The sequence below is a fragment of the Canis lupus genome, chromosome 29 (genome assembly GCF_011100685.1).
Source record: "Canis lupus familiaris isolate Mischka breed German Shepherd chromosome 29, alternate assembly UU_Cfam_GSD_1.0, whole genome shotgun sequence".
NCBI lineage: Eukaryota > Metazoa > Chordata > Mammalia > Carnivora > Canidae > Canis > Canis lupus.
Window position 1 is genome coordinate 8,844,550 of NC_049250.1, and position 16,843 is coordinate 8,861,392.

The window sequence follows — 16,843 nt, forward strand, 5'->3', positions numbered from 1 at the left end:
GTTTCTTACGGGAAGCATTCAGTGCAACAGCAGTTTATAAAAAGTGCTTCATAAGCTCTAAAATAACTTTGTTGTCTCAGTTGATTTAGTATCTCTGCCAGCTCCAAAGGCTCACCTGAGTTGTTATGTTCACATCGAGTTTCTGAGGCTAAGGGGAGCTTCTAAAGTCTGCATTTTCGGGGACCGAATAACTATTCTCTCTTCTGTTTTCAGCTACATACATATGCCAACATAATAATCTGAATGTCTTAGAAATTGTCAAAAATTAAAGAGACAAATGAAAGAATTTTGAAGATGTTTCTGCCTGCATCCAACAGCCAATCATTACTTTGGATCCATTTTCTCTCTCTGACAAGCAGCGTGGCCCCACTTGGGGGTCAGACATACTTGGGTTTGAATTCTGGCAGAACCACTTACCGGAGCTCTGGTCTTTCACAAGAGGCTCTCTTCTCAAACAGTAAATGTCCCTGCATCCTTCACAGCTTCAGCAGCTTCTTCATCTTCTGGGAACCTGGTCATAACTTTTTGTCTGCAAGCCAGCTTTTTCTGGGAACATTTCCCCTGAAGCCTTCTCAAAAAAAGGCTGATTTTCTTTTCTTATATCCCAATTGCTTTAGATGTTGCCCTTGCTGCCTTACCCCCAAACAGTGTCATTTCCAGACCATCAGGTCCATTTTTCTTTTGGAAAAAAATAAGTAAAATAAAATAAAAACAATGCAGCTTCTTTGAAGCTCGCTGTCATTCACTTGAATAAGCTTCCTCTGCTTTGTAACCATCAAAATCCTGTTCATTCATTGAACACTTCAGTCCCTAGATGGCAGCCTTCTTTTCCCCCCCAAACCTTTGCCATCATCTTTGATGACTTCACCGTGCATGAAGGTGTCTTCATTCATTTTAGCTTCTCAGGTCCTAGACCATGTCATTTCCGATGATCTTGTGACATCTCCATTATGTCCACACACTCCCAAAATCGTGTCTTGGACTATATCATCACCATAAACTGTACCACATCTGAAATCTCAGATTAACTCCTCCCAATCACTGCTTCCCAGTGATTACTTCAGCTCCCATGCTTCAGTACTCCTGCAGCAACAATCTTCAACCTCACTGCAAATTTAATTCATTGAAATGCCTCAACTTTCTATCCACCGGCCCTCCCCTTGTTGTTCTTCTCCTTGTATTTTATGATTCATTATTATGATCGTTCACTTGCAAATAGTGTCACCACTGTTCCCATCCTCTGCTTTTGTCCCACCCACTTGGTAAAACTCTAACCTTGAATGAACTCAGACACCCACATTCCCATTGCCTGTATCCAAGCAGCAGAGGGTTGCTGGAGAAAATCCTCCAGGCAAGCTAGTATTATAATGCATGAATGTTCATGAGCCTCAACTGGCACCTCAGAGAGGTGAGAGAGAGTGAGAGAGAGTGAACACAAGTTGGGGTGGGGGCAGAGGAAGAGGGAGAAGCAGACTCCTGGCTGAGCAGAGAGCCTGATATGAGGCTCCATTCCAGAACTCCAAGATCATGACCTGAGCCAAAGGCAGACACTTAACTGGTGAGCCACCCAGGAACCCCGAGAATGCTTTTTTTTTGAATGATTTTTTTTCTCCAAACTTTGAGAATGGTCTTGCTACACCAAGCTAAACATTTTAAAAAATATCTTGCTTTTATTTAGTTTTTCCAATGCACTCAATGTAGTTTCATTAGAAACAAATATCTTTTCATCCTCATACTTAATGCGTGATTGTTTATGAATTTAAATAATTATTATAAATAATGTAACTGTCATAAATAGATTTGGGAACAAATACCACCATCTCTTGATGTGCATTCAAACCAGTTGGTGAGAGCATAAATGTACGTCAGGCAATGTTCTTTAACATACACAAACTCTTTGATCTCTATCATCTTTATTCCTTTCAAAAAACAGTGTATACCTTTTTCTTTAAAAAAAATGTAGAGAATGAGCATTGGAATGAGGAGAAAAATATGATTTGAAAGCAGCTGCAGCAAATGAGTCATTTATTTCTAGTGGTAAAATTTAAATTGATTTGAATTAAGATGTTGTAATTAGAAGCCAATTATGTAATTAGTTTTTTAAAAAATGGACAATGGAAATTATTGAAAATGTAATAAAGTACATTATTACTTGCTTTAGTTACGTATATAAATGGCTTTTTGAAGTTTAACCAAATTAGAGCACTCTTTAAAGCTGGTGAGTACTCAGAGCTTCTTATTACATGCAGTATATTACACACATATACACAGAGTTACTTTAGGCATAATATTCATTGGAACAGATGTTTCTTATTAATACTATTAGTCAATTATGTCCATATGACATAGCAGGAGGTGGAATATGAGATCCCTTGGCACATAATATTGGTTACAAATTTTTTTTTAAAGATACAAGAAACAGAAGAAAATACAACAAAAATCTTTGACAAAAAAAAAAAAAAAAAAAAAATCTTTGACAGATTATAACTACACTTAATCTGTTAATTTCACCGCTAATCATTTTTCCCTTCAAATATTATCTCTCTGGTATTAAAACTGTTTAAAAATCAACAGTTGGGATGCCTGGGTGTCTCAGTGGTTGAGCGTCTGCCTTCGTCTCAGGGGTGATCCCAGGATCCAGGATCGAGTCCCACACCGGGCTCCTTGCAGGAAGCCTGCTTCTCTCTCTACCTATGTCTCTGCCTCTCTCTCTCTCTCTCTCTCTCTCTCTCTCTCTCTCTCTGTGGGTGTCTCTCATAGTAAATAAATAAAATCTTTTTTTAAAAAAATCAACACTTATCTAAAGGAGATCAAACTCAGCTATTGAGAGAGGAAGACTTTGCACTCTGTTACTGTCTGCTTTCTTAAGGATTGTGAGTTGTTAGCCATTCATTTCCAATTAGAGGGTATTCTTTCTAATGTATGGTTAGAGAAAATATTGTGTAAGAGCAAAGATGTAAGCAATAAGAATTCTGGTTAATATTTCTAATTGTTAAATTACTGCCATCTAAGTAGAGGTAGTTGTAGAAAATTTAGTAAAATTCTATTTAACTCTGTATTTATGGGTCCTGAATTTCTGTGTGGTATCTTAAGTCAGTGGCTGGACCCACATTTCTTTACAATCTAATTTGAATTTGGGGGTGAAAAGAAAATATTTGCATTGACTTGTCTAATTCATCCTCATGCTCATTCAGGAGTATTTATCTTCCAGAATCAGTCATCACTTCTTGACTTGGCCTTTATCTTCTCTGAAAGTGAAATGCTCAGGCAGATAAACTGAAAAGGAGGTGGTTGTCCCATATTTCTATAATGATAATCTGGTGCCTATTAGCCTTTGTATTGTCCAGGATCAGGAGTGTTGACAACACATCCTACAGGATGTGGGAATGCCCCTGCACCACTTATCCTGGCATATTTACAGCAAACAAAGAAGAGAATGAGCTCTCTCTTGCAGTCAGCTTATCCTGAGTGTATCCAAAGTGGCACATGGCAAAGTAGTGTGAAGATTCTAGGACACTTTCTGCACGGTGAGTGACTGTCACACACTTGTTATGGGGTTTCTTGTGCTGTCACACTGCAGAGTACTGAGTGAACCACTAAAGCCATGTATTTCTTCCCTTTTCCCTTTACTAACTTTTCTAGGAAAAGAGCAGATGAATGTCAAAAGAGATCATTTTGTCTTGGGGACAATGCAAAATGGAGAACATTAAAAAAGGCACATTCTTCTCCTGATTACATTTTCCTTTCTAGAATCTAGAATCAGGGACTTTTCAAAATGTGTGTGTGTGTGTGCGTGTGTGTGTGTGTGTGTGTGTGTGAATTTATTGTTTCTTTTTTAAAAGATTATTTATTTTTTCTTTTTTTTCTTTTTAAAAAGATTATTTATTTGAGAGAGAGAGAGAGAGAGCTTGCCTGTGTGCACATGCAAAAGAATGGGGGAGAGGCAAAGGGAAAGAATCTTGCACAGACTCTCCACTGAACACAGCTGGTACAATGCAAGCTCCATCTCAGGACCTTGAGATTTTGACCTGAGCCTAAATCAAGAATCTAATGCTTACCTGACTGAGCCACCCAGGGGTCCCAATGACATTTTTTCCTTATATACCAAAGGGACTTCTTGTGGAGGCAGAGAAAATTAAGGCCATTCCACTTTTAAGTTCAGCGTTATCACAAGTACAGCCATCCCAGGCCCCTGTGAATAAGGGCTGAACTTTACCTTACTTCAGTTCCAGGAAGAAAACAGCTTACAGCTTAACGTCCTAGAAAGCCCCATATTAGAATGAGAACAGAGCCCAAGCCAAGGGCAGGAAGCCCCTATTAGAATAGGAACAGAGCTCAATGCCCTTGAAAGCCCCATATCAAAATGTAAACAACTTGAGAAATTCCTCCACTCCTTCTGAAGATCCCCTAGACCAGCCTATAAAAAACTAAGCTGAAACCCACCTCGGGGTCCAAGTCCCTGCTCTGCTGTGTCGGGTACACTTGGACCCAAGCTCAAGCTTGTAAATAAACCCTCGTGTGTTATCGGTGTCGGCTCTTTGGTGGTTTCTCGGATTCGCAATCTTGAGCACAACACTTCTCAAGATTTTTCTGTTGAAAAATAGGATCTAAAAGTTTGGGGCCAGACATCTAAAAAGTGTGAACTCTAGCTCCATACATATATATTATCTTGTGCAAGTTTCTTAGCCCTCTTGAAAGTTTCCTCTTCTTTAAAACAGGAATAATACCATTCATCTATCAGGATGGTTTGGGGGTTAAATGATAATGCACATAAAGTACATAGTAAAACATTCAGCACATAGTAGAGATTAAACAATGGTGGTTATTTACACCTAACAATAACTGCAGTGGTGTGGTCTTCAGTAAATATTTTGTCATTTGCACTGAAAGTGTAGTAAATAGTACAGAAGCTATCAGTTAATGTAATAAGCTACCAAACCTCACAATAGAAGAATTCACTGACTTGGGCAATGCATTAGCCTCTGATTAGTGTCCAGGTCCCACAGGTCACTGTGTAGGACCTTGTAGGGCTTACAAAGACAAATCCTTAAATGCAAGACCTGTTTGAAAACAAGAAGACCACAAAAATATTCCGAGCAAAGAAGTGACATGCTGAAGGTGTTCTTTAGGAAGTTTAATCCTTGGTAATGTGTGGGACAGACTGGAGGATAGAGAAATCAGATGGGCTGAGGACAATTAGGATGCTATTACAATAGTCTAGGGGGTGAGGTGGTGAGGTCTGGGGCTCCCTTCAAGGGATGATGGTCTCCTCTGACAAAAGTGGAAGAGAAAGGTATTAGTACCTTTTTTTAAAAAAATTTACTTTTTATTTTAATTTTAATTAGTTAACATACAATGTCATGTTAGTTTCAGATGTATAATTTAGTGATTCAACACTTCTACACATCACTCTGTGCTCATCACGATAAGTGCACTCCTTAATTCCTATCATCTATTTCACCCAATTCCCCACCCAGAAAGGATAGGTAGCTTGACAATAGTTGCCCACCCAACGTGAGGAGCTGTGGGGACTTGGACCTGTGGAACTTACCCTAAAGCAGAGGCCAACTCTCAGGTGCTGTGACCACTCAAGGGGCATGCAAGTCATAGTCAATGGTTTGAAAGGGAGGAGCACATGGAGAAAGCTAGAAAGAAGGGTGACAAATCAAATATGGCTGAGTTTCAGGGGCTGGAGGGAGAATGGTTCATAGGTGAATGGTTCATTCATGTTCTCAAGTTGGAGAACATGAATTTATAAGTACACATCAATACACATTTGCCATTTTATTGCTTAGCTACTCTAGCTACTCTCAGTGATGCAGAATCAAGAAGCAAAGAATGTTTGTATAGAATAGGGACTGCCAAACGTAGAACAAGGGAAATCAATTATCTAGGGCCCTGACTAAAGCCAACTATGGGGTCCAGACTGAGAAGGGAGGCAGAGGTGACTGAAGAGGGCTACGGGTTGATTGGGAACAGTGGTCAAAAGCTTTCAAGAAATATAAAATCAAGTTAATGAAGTAGGAATGGAGGTGGGATACACAGGTGTGGCTGCAACTGTTTAAATGTTGCTAAATCAAAGAGGCCTCAGTGGTAACGGGCAGTCAGAGTAGAGTGAACATGGTGGGCAATGAGGAGGTTCTGTGACCACTGGGTCAGTTTGCTATAAGAATTATCTAGGTCCAGGTTGAATTTCTGAGAATGTGGGCAAGGAAAGGGGTAGAAAAGAAGAAAACGGATCGGGTGCTGGCGTTAGCACAAAAGTCAGCAGAATGTTCTAGTATCAAAAGATGTCACGGAAGAGAAGGAAGAAAGAGCAGTCTATATGGGATCAGGTTATTAGAAGACAGCAGAACCATGATGAAAACGGCTCTATGAACTCAGGACCTCAAAGGCTCATCTCCTGGCTCTGCTGAGCTAGGGTAGAGTATCTTCTCTCCAGAGAGTGGCAAAAGTCCCAGGTCAGTTCTTGCAGACTATGAACAGCTAGGTAGTGAAAAACACAGACCATGCTGTGTGTGCTCAGAGCACAGCCAGGGTTCCCAAAGGTCCAGTGTGCACGGGGTCGTAAAGGGCAATATACTAAAAGGAGGAGGCAGGGGATCCCTGAGTGGCGCAGCGGTTTGGCGCCTGCCTTTGGCCCAGGGCGCGATCCTGGAGACCCGGGATCGAATCCCACGTCGGGCTTCCACTGCATGGAGCCTGCTTCTCCCTCTGCCTGTGTCTCTCTCTCTCTCCTGTGACTATCATAAATAAATAAAAAATTAAAAAAAAAAATAAAAGGAGGAGGCGTATTTCTGGTCTCCTACTTTTCTTCTCGGTTTTGAGCCCTATCATGTAGATTAAGAATTATTTATGTAGAAGAACATACTTGTGGGTTCCTTTTCCTAACACAAGACTAAAAAAGCTATTTCCCTTCCTTCTGCACTTGTCATTCTTGCTCTGCTTATTTGTGTCTGCAGAGTATGCATAATTTTTGTACGTGCCAGGATGCTGTGAGGATAATAGACTATTGACTTGGTCATAAATTTGAGTTAAACTGAAAGAATAATAAGCAATGTTGATATTTGCTCAGAATTATAAAAAATGTGTAACCACGGTGCACACTAGGTTAAGAGACCATTTTGTTCCTGCTTTGGAAGAATCTGCTTAATGTGTTTGACATTTAAAATATGAATAACTCAAGAGATCTTAGAGATAATACAGCAAAATAAGTTTTTGGATTTTTATCTATCACTTTAAATGTCAGCATTGCTTTGTAATAAATTATTTGACATTGCAGCATTTTTTAAAAGATCGACCATGCTTTTGCTTTCGCAATTCTCTTGCTTTTATATTTTCTTTCCTTATTTTCCTGTACTTTATTGGACCATAAGAAAAAAACATATGACAAATACTTACTTCTAAAGGTAAATTTAAATACTGGGTACTGGGCAGTATGTTGAATGTCTCCATTATTAGTGCATAATGAGATGAATGTCTACTGCATTAGACACTAGCCATGACTCAGTTGTCAGGGTTCTGCTTCAAAGGGTGGGCTAGCAAAACGTTTTAGAAAGGCTATTATGGGGATCCCTGGGTGGCGCAGCGGTTTGGCGCCTGCCTTTGGCCCAGGGTGGGATCCTGGAGACCCGGGATTGAATCCCACGTCGGGCTCCTGGTGCATGGAGCCTGCTTCTCCCTCTGCCTGTGTCTCTGCCTCTCTCTCTCTCTCTCTCTCTCTCTCTGTGACTATCATAAATAAATAAAAATTAAAAAAACAAAAACAAAAACAAAAGAAAGGCTATTATGTTCCTAAGGCACTTAGACTTTGAGAAATGGGTATAATACAGGAGTTAGGACTCACGGACACTGTCACCCCAGCTGCTGACTGCCAAGGAATGTTAGAGAATCAGGAAGAAATAAAAAATCTGTGATTCATATTTCCCAGGTATTAGGCAGCATAAAAGTTCAAGAGTGATATCAGTGAACTTTGGATAACAGAACTAACTGACAAAATTAAGTGACTGGTAGAAATGAGCAGTGGTGTCTCAGAGATTTATTGATGACATAGCTTTTGTTTTGCTTTGCTTTGAAATTATGATCTGCCTTGATGTGTGACTATTGCCTTCGTATTTGTTTTTTTTTTTTTTTTTTAACAAATATTTGCCCAGCACCCTTTATCTATCAGGCACCATTCTAGGCACCAGTGACTGAGAAGAAAGCAAGACAGAGTCCCTGTGCTCACAAAGTTTTACCGATGAGGACTCGGCAAACAAGTCAATAGTTACGTGAATAAAGAACACAATTCCAAAAACCTGGAGTTTCTCTGCCTGTTTACCTAAAGGTGGACAAGTAAACTTGTGCCTGCTCAGATCTGTGCTGACTCGGGACAAATGCTCACTCCAACCCTGGGGGAAAACGTGGTCACGCATAATATAATATATACAGAATACAAACTAAATGTATATATGTGCGTATCAGTCATAAAAACTCTCTCTCCCTCTTTTGCTTCCTTCTTCCCCCTCTTCCTCTCCACCCCCCTTCTGCCCTCTTCATCTCCATTCCTCTTTTTTCTTTTGTTTAAAGGCTCCTGCCACATTTCCTTTGGCCTGGTTAATGGATCATTCATTTCCCAGGAAATTCCTTTTATTTGGCAAGGAGGAGTGTTGGAGGGAAACCGTTTTTTCACACTCTTCTGGGATCATCCTCACCCCTGCTAGCTTCCCACCCTCCCCCTCATTCTTTCCTAGCATGGGGCTGGAAGGACAGCTAGCTGCTCAGCCCCCCCTACTTCCCCTGGCTCCCTCCACCTGGGCAGCCTGTGGCAGAGCTTGCTCTGTCGCCCTGGGGGAGTGGGTACTGGGGCTACCTTCCCCTGGGTGAGGACTCAGCCTAATTTGGAGGTGTGCTATTTGAAAGCTGACTCTGCTGGCCTCGTGAAGCCACATTCTCTAGTTACAACTTCATTAGCAATGAGGCTGACATCTTACCACCTCTGTGACTCCAGTAGCTCAAGTTGTTTAGCAATCTGCAGGAGGTAAAAAGAGTGATACTTGCCAGGCGTCTTGAAATGCAGACGTAAGGACTTACCCTGGGTTGTCCCATGAGCCAGGTTTAAAGTTCAAGGACCCTCTGGATGGCAGCGGTGTGGGATTCCTGCTTCTCCTCCATCTCTCTCTCACACACACATACACAAATCAGGAGGCCATCTGGGGAACACAGAATTCTCAGTTCTTTTTGAAGGGACAAGTACCTGTTTTTATTCCCCCTGAGGTGAAAAGTAGAATTGAGGGATCCCTGGGTGGCGCAGCGGTTTGGCGCCTGCCTTTGGCCCAGGGCGCGATCCTGGAGACCCGGGATCGAATCCCACGTCAGGCTCCCGGTGCATGGAGCCTGCTTCTCCCTCTGCCTCTCTCTCTCTCTCTCTCTCTCTCTCTCTGTGTGTGACTATCATAAATAAATAAATAAAAAATATTAAAAAAAAAAAAAGAAAAGTAGAATTGTTCCCACTCTGCTATCCCTCAGGGTGAACTTGTCACCACCCTCAGTGAACACTGCACACAACCATTGATCCTTTAGGGTCACCAGGGAACGGGTAATGCACACTCCCTTCTGGGGGCGCTGTGGAGGGGCAGTCGCCCACTCAGACACCAACATGTGCTAAGTCTGTTTAAGTGGCTCTGGGTGAAGTGCACAGACCTGTCCTGGGAAGGCATTACTGTTTTTAATAAGTCAAATGCTTAATGCCACCCTCATACTCATGCAGAGTACAATAAAGGTGAAGAGATACTTTAGAAACAAGTGAAAACAAAAAAGGCATAAATTACTATAAGAGATTTAGCCAGAAAAGGTCCATTTAAGTTCTCTATTTCTGGTGCTTTATCAAACTTCTACCTAAATATTAACTCATGTTCAGAAACAGTAGAGGCAATTGGTCAACTAAGACTTAGTGAGTCACTATCAACAGAACATCTAGATTACATTAGGTCTTCTATACTCGGTCTTAAATTAAGGGAGAGAATATTAGTTTGAGAAAGAAGAAAATTGCTGGGTATTCTGACTTCCAGACCAATTCTGGTCACTATTGCAGCCTAAAAACTCAGGGTGACCTTTAACTCCTCTTCAGTAAATCTGTCTCCTGTTCAGTAATATGTACATTACAGATATGCCTTCTTTTACTTTCTTTTATTAGGTATCTTATTTTTTTCTTAAGTCAGTTATTTATTGGTTTGCTTTTTCTCTCCTTTATTGAACAGATTCTTAAGGGCACCTGGTAACATTCCCAGTAATGCATCTGGTATTCGGGGAAATATTCATGAGGAATTTATATTCTAGAACTTTATATTTATAATGGAGAACACTAGAGTTGCTGAATGCACCAGCTGTCATTCTTCTTGAGGCAATTTCAGTGAAATCTGAGGAGGCAAACTAAATTTGCATGAATAAGAGACTGTTTCATATTTTTTTTATTGTGGTAAAAAATATATAATTTGCCCATCTTAACCGTTTTTAATTTTGGTAGCGTTAATAATGTTTACACTGTTGTACAACCCATCTCCAGAACTTTTGTGTTTTGTTAAACTGAAATTTTTTACCCATCACACAAAAATTCCTCGTCTTTTCCTATTCCCCTAGTCCCTGGCTACCACCACTGTCCTTTCTGTTTTTATGCATTGGACTACCTTAGACACCTTATCTTATATAAGTGGAATCATACTCAATGTGCCTTTTGTGACTGACTTCAGTTTAATGCCTCAAGTTTCACTCATGTGGTAGCATGTGCCAGGATTTCTGTCCTTTTTAAAGACAAACAATATCCCATTGTGTGTATTCCTCCATTTTCTTTATACATTTTGTCCTTTGATAGACGTTTGGGTACTCTCACCTCTTCACTACTGTGAATAGTTCTGCAATGGACGTAGGTGTGCAGATTTCTCTTTGAGACCTTACTTTTACTTCTTTGGGATAAACACCTGCAAGTGGGATTGTTGGGTTGTATGGAAATTCTACTTTTATTTTTTAAAGGAACCTCCATGTTGTTTTCCATAGCACTTGCACCATTTCACATTTCCACTAGCCATGCACAAGGGTCCCAAGAGACAGTACATTGTTGCTAGGAATAAACATATGACCATTTCCATACTAAACCCCAGGTTTGCCTTTGTCACCACCTCTAGCACACAGGAGTGCATCCTACTATCCCACCACTATGGCAGGCATTAGGGATGCTCTTGGAAGAGAAGGGAAATGGGATCTCGTACAGGTATCCGGTAGTTTCCATCGTTCCTGAGCTACACTTTCTCTGGTCAGGGAGGCCACTGCTCATCTGCAGGTCTCAACAAGTACAGCAATGTCAGCTCAGGCAAAGACAGAGGGTTCTAGTTGTATGCTTTGCCCCTATTACCAGGGGGTAATAGGGGAATCCCATTTTCTGTGGTTGATGTTGGAATTTCATCAGCTGCCACCAGGTAAGCCCAGCTGGGTCTCCCTCCTTTCTGCCATAATCAAACAAATATACTAATAGACTGAGTCCCAAACTTGCATCACTGTATTAAGATTACTTACAATTTTAGGCTCTAAGTTTCCAATAGCTTTTGTCCTTTTACTAGAGCTTCATTACATGTTGCATTTACAGATCCAAGAAGGATATTTCTAGATTTTCTTCCAGATGCTAGTCTTGCTGCCTCAATTCTCTTTGTGATATGGAGACATTAACACTGACTTGTCTTAGGCAGGAGCTTGTCTTCCATGCTTCCTGGTGTTAAGCCTATGAATATGTTATTCTGCAAAGGGAATTAAGGTTGCAGATGGAATGAAGATTACCAATCAGCTGACCTTAAAATAGGAAGGTAATCCTAGATTATCTGGATGGTTTCCATGTAATCACAAGGACCTTTTAAATTAGAAGAGGAAGGGGGAAGAGTCCTCAAAGAACTGTGAGGATAGAAAAATAGGAGGGGGCAATTTTCATCAGGAGAGGGAGCTGACCCACTGTTGCCAGTGTGGAAGTGGAGGAAAGCAGCTGCTAGCCAAGGATTGCAAGCTACCTGGAAAAGCCAAGGATGACCCTCAGCTGAGGCCAACAAGGATATGGGACCTTGATTCTACTACAGCAAGAAAATAAATTCTGTCCACAACTTGCACAAGCAAGGAAGCAGATTCTCCTCAAGAGATTCCAGACAGGAGTAGAGCCTTGAAGAGCCCTTGATTTTTTAAAAAGACTTTGTTTATTTATTTGAGAGAGAGTTTGAGAGAGAGATAGCGAGAGAGAGCAGGAGCTGGCAGGAGAGAGAGAAGCAGGGTCCCCACTGAACAGGGAGCCTAACATAGGACTCAATCCTAGGACTCTGGGATCACGACCTGAGCCGAAGGCAGGTGCTTAACAGACTGAGCCACCCAGGCACCCTCAAGAGCCCTTGATTTTAACCTGAGAACCATCCCAGGACATCTGGCCAATAGAATCATTAAGGCAATGAAATGATGTTGTCTTAAGCTGATAAAATTGTGATGTCAGCAATAGAAAACAGATACACTACTTCCTAATGTTGTTTTAGGAGGTAAATAATGCAATGCTGACAAGGCTCAGAGTTTGGTCCTTAGTCAGTGCTCAGTAATTTCTATCGTCATCACTGACAAACTATGTCATGACCCAGTGCACTCTAGGGATGCCATAGCCAGGGCACAGGTGTCTCATGGGCCATCTGTGCGTACCTTTTACCCTGCCATGTGGGGATGGTTTTGGTATCAGTCACACTGTTGGTGGGACCATAGCCAACTAGAATGCAATCCGAGGAGACCACCAGGGCTGTTTAGACAGATCTGAAAATGATGCTCCATAGGAATGGTAGGAGGAAGTTCAGATGCACAGCTAAAAGTTGGGGACACAGGACAATGCAGGGGCATGAGTTCCTCTAAAAATAAGGAAACAGCTGCCTTACAAGTATTAAACTTGTATTGCTTCAGAAAGTGAACTTGGATGAATCAGCAAAAACCACCAAAAAATAAATTTGCACTCAATATAAAAGATATCATCCTTATGTTTTGATCATTTTACAAACCAAGTTAAGTTGCCTGGAGAGTCAGTGAGTGCCCAGTCCCTGGAAGGTTCAGACAGGTGCAGGACACAAGCATGAAGAGGCAGGGACTCTGCCCAGAGGGGCTATGATGAAGTTTCCATCACTCCTGCTTCTGTTGCCCCCATACATGTCACAGGCATGCCTGGGAAAAACTGTCCATAGTTCTCAGAAAAAAACAGTGTCTCTGGGTATATTTTACAAGTTGTACTAATATTCCTTTAAAGATTTTTATTTATATATTTATTTGAGAGGGAGTGAGAGTGAGAGAGACCACAGAGGGAGAGGGAGAAACAGACTCACTGCTGAGCAGGTTGTCTGATGCAGGGCTCAATCCCAGGACTCTGGGATCATGATCTGAGCCAAAGGCAATGCTTAACCGATTAAGCCACCAGACGCCCCTGTTGCGCTAATATTTTAATACAAAAATGTTAAGAGCTTCACTCTTTGGGCTTAATTAGACCAACCACATTCGTTACTGTTCGGGTTATACTGTTTTGCTTTTTTTAAAGATTTTATTTATTTATTTATTCATGAGACACACCGAGAGAGAGAGAGAGAGAGAGAGAGAGAGAGAGAGAGAGAGGCAGAGACACAGGCAGAGGGAGAAGCAGGCTCTATGCAGGGAGCCCGACATGAGACTTGATCCCAGGTCTCCAGGATCATACCCTGGGCCGAAGGCGGCGCTAAACCGCTGAGCCACTTGGGGCTGCCCTATACTGTTTTTTTTATAAGGAAACTTTTGACATAAGCATATTCATATGTGAGGTATGAGGTGGTTTGTTGTGGAAGAATAGGAATATGGGTGAGTGTGCGTGGAGAAATTTTGCCTTTAGAAACATTTGATACAAGCGAGAATAATAAACATTTGTTGATGGAGAAATGGAGTATAATATTTTACCTCTGAGACCAAGTTCTCAAAACCTGATGTTTTATATTTTCTAATGGATTTTTAAAAAAGATTTTATTCATCCATTCATGAGAGACACACAGAGAGAAACAGAGACAGAGACAGAGACACAGGCAGAGGGAGAAGCAAGCTCCACACAGGGAGCCTGACGTGGGACTCGATCCTGGGTCTCCAGGATCAGGCCCTGGGCTGAAGGCAGTGCTAAACTGCTGAGCTACCAGGGCTGCCCTCTAATGGATTTTATTGTTATATTTATTATGCTTATTAAGATCCTGTATACTTCACATGTGTCACTAAAATTTATATATATATATATAGTATAATAGCAGTAGTCTTCCACCACACTTAGTCAGGGTATGTTGTTCTCAATTGGATGCCTGTATTTCTTATGATCTAAAATGTTTTTATGTTGACACTTTCTTGTTTATTTCCAAAAATCATCAACATGACATTTTCACAAAAATGCATGCCTCCCAAATTTAGGAAAGCTACAATATGGAGTAGTTCATTGCTAGGTGATGAAGAAGAGTTCTCCTTAATGGGAGAATATGAGCTAATTAATGTCACAACTTTTTATTCAGAAAGAATGAAATATCTAGACAATTAACTTTTTGTAATTCAGAATAAAATGGCGGATCCAGGCAAAGATCAACAAAGAATGTTAAAAGCATTAGTGATGGTTGTTGAATAATAGGATATTGGCAAATTGCCCAGCATATCACACCATAGATTATCTGATCATTAGAAACATATCTTTACAGTGGGTCTCTCTGGTAGTCACTACTTCCATACAGTGATCCAATTTAGCTTTCAGAATAATAGGTCTACGTGAAGTTATGTATCTCAGAATGATTCATTATGGAGTACCCAACATCATTTAGGATGTATTCTGACCCAGATTATTTGCCAAGCTGAAATAAGCCTTTGGAATTAACTTCAAATTACAGGAATAAAAGGGACAGTTAAACTATATTACAAAGAAATGTTTAGAAACATTTAGAATGAAGGACGTTTAGTGAGACAGAGTCTGGTCTTTCCATGGAGTTATTGTTATGAAAAGAGAAAAGGGGTGTCTTAAATTGAAAGAGAATAATCAAATGTAAGGTGTGAGACTTGATTAGGTTCTGATGTTAAAAAAAATAATTTCTAAGAGCTACTTTGGAACAATTAGGGAAATTGGAATATAAACTGAATATTAGACATCTTCAGAGAATTCCAGGGTTTCCCTGTATGCTTCTCTATTTCATTTTTCTGCATGGAGTGGGAGCTGCAAACCGATCTTCAATTTGTTCACCACCTTGGGTTTGAACGTATATATTAAAAATACTACCTTGTGGGCAACTGAGTGATTCAGTTGGTTAAGTGTCTGTCTTGGGCTCAGGTCATGATCCCAGAGTCCTGGGATTAAGCTCTGAATTGGGCTCCCTACAGTGAGGGGAGTCTGCTTCTCACTCTGTGCCTCCTCCTGCTCATGCTTGTGCTCTCTCTTTCTGTGAAGGAACGAAAAGAAGAGAATAAAGAAAGACAACAGAAAGTCGAAATAACTAAACGAAGACAGAAAGAAAGCAATAAAGAATAAAGAAAGAAAGAAGAAGAGCAAGAAGAAAGAAGACTAATGAAGTGAAGTCAGGAAGGAAGGAATGAATGAAGTGAAGAAGAAGGACAAATACCTACTAAACGAACTAAAAACAACACGAACAGAAAACACTCAAGAACACAGACTCCCTCCCTCCCTACCCATAATAACTAAAGAAAAGAAAGAAAGAAAGAAGAAATCTTAAAAAAAAACTACTTTGAAGTTTTGGTCAGTTACTTCATATGCAACATTATCTTTAAAAGTTTTGTACAATCTAGTATTTTACAATTACATTAACATACATTAGCTGAAGCATGTTATAATTTACAAAATATTTTAACAGCATCTAATATCTCATTTGAATCTCAAAACAACCTTATAGGATTTGAATTTTTACTCCATTTGATAATGAGGAAACTGAGTTTTTGGCATTTTGTCAATCATTCGTTCCATATATATTGAAATCACTTTTTTATTGTATTGCAGAAGCGATAGCTGCTTCAGTGTTTTCAGAAGAATATTATTTTGAAGAGACAAGAACATCTTCCTGGTGTCTCTGTGATCAGACCTTTACCCAGCTATGCGCACCTATCATGTTCTAGCAGCTGTATGTAATTCCTAGCTTGATCCTTTGTGCAACACGGTACATAATTAAACAGTTTGGAAATGCTTCAATGACAATGTGAAATTGGTGTTTATAGAGTTTGGAATTACCTCTTTTGATCCTCTGCATTTGCTAGATATACACAATTCTGCCCCCACTGTCCATCCTCACTTAGTAATTACAAATAATTCTTTTTAGTGCCCTTGCTTTTAAGTGTGATTGGAAATTTATTTTTATACATTTAGTTATGCATACAGTTCTTTGGTGCACTGTTAGCAGCAATATTTTGTTGCAAGCAAACTTTATGAAAGGGGTTTGTCTTTTCTACTAGTAAATAAATCAGATGAATTTATGTCTGTGTCAATGAGAGGTGATTTGGGACACTAAAATCTTTGAAAATTGTGTTAGATGAAAAAAAGTGCAGCTATAGAAAAGTATAAAAAGACGTTCATGAGCTTTTATAAACAGCTGTATTTTGATCATTCATTCATAACTTAGCAAAAGCAATAATATTTCAAAATGAAGATGTGATTTTTCATTTTGAAATATAATTATAGTTTATGGAGAAATCTGGAAGAATGTTTATTTTAAGGCTCATCTGTATAGGTATTAAATGATAATGGTAGTTATTAGATATGAAAGAGAAATGGAAAGCTCAACCATTTCTCAATAGCTCTGGATCAGGTGGTGCTCATTTG

The 16,843-nt window shown here is 40.1% G+C and overlaps 1 long non-coding RNA gene across 1 annotated transcript in view; it reads left to right on the forward strand.

The window, feature by feature from the left end:
* LOC111093253 overlaps window positions 1-16,216 on the forward strand; it is a 151,665-nt gene extending 135,449 nt beyond the window's left edge. The window contains exon 5 of the long non-coding RNA XR_005380971.1: window positions 16,028-16,216. This is a non-coding gene — a long non-coding RNA (uncharacterized LOC111093253). The remainder of the gene's footprint in view (window positions 1-16,027) is intronic.
* Window positions 16,217-16,843: the final 627 nt, after the last annotated feature.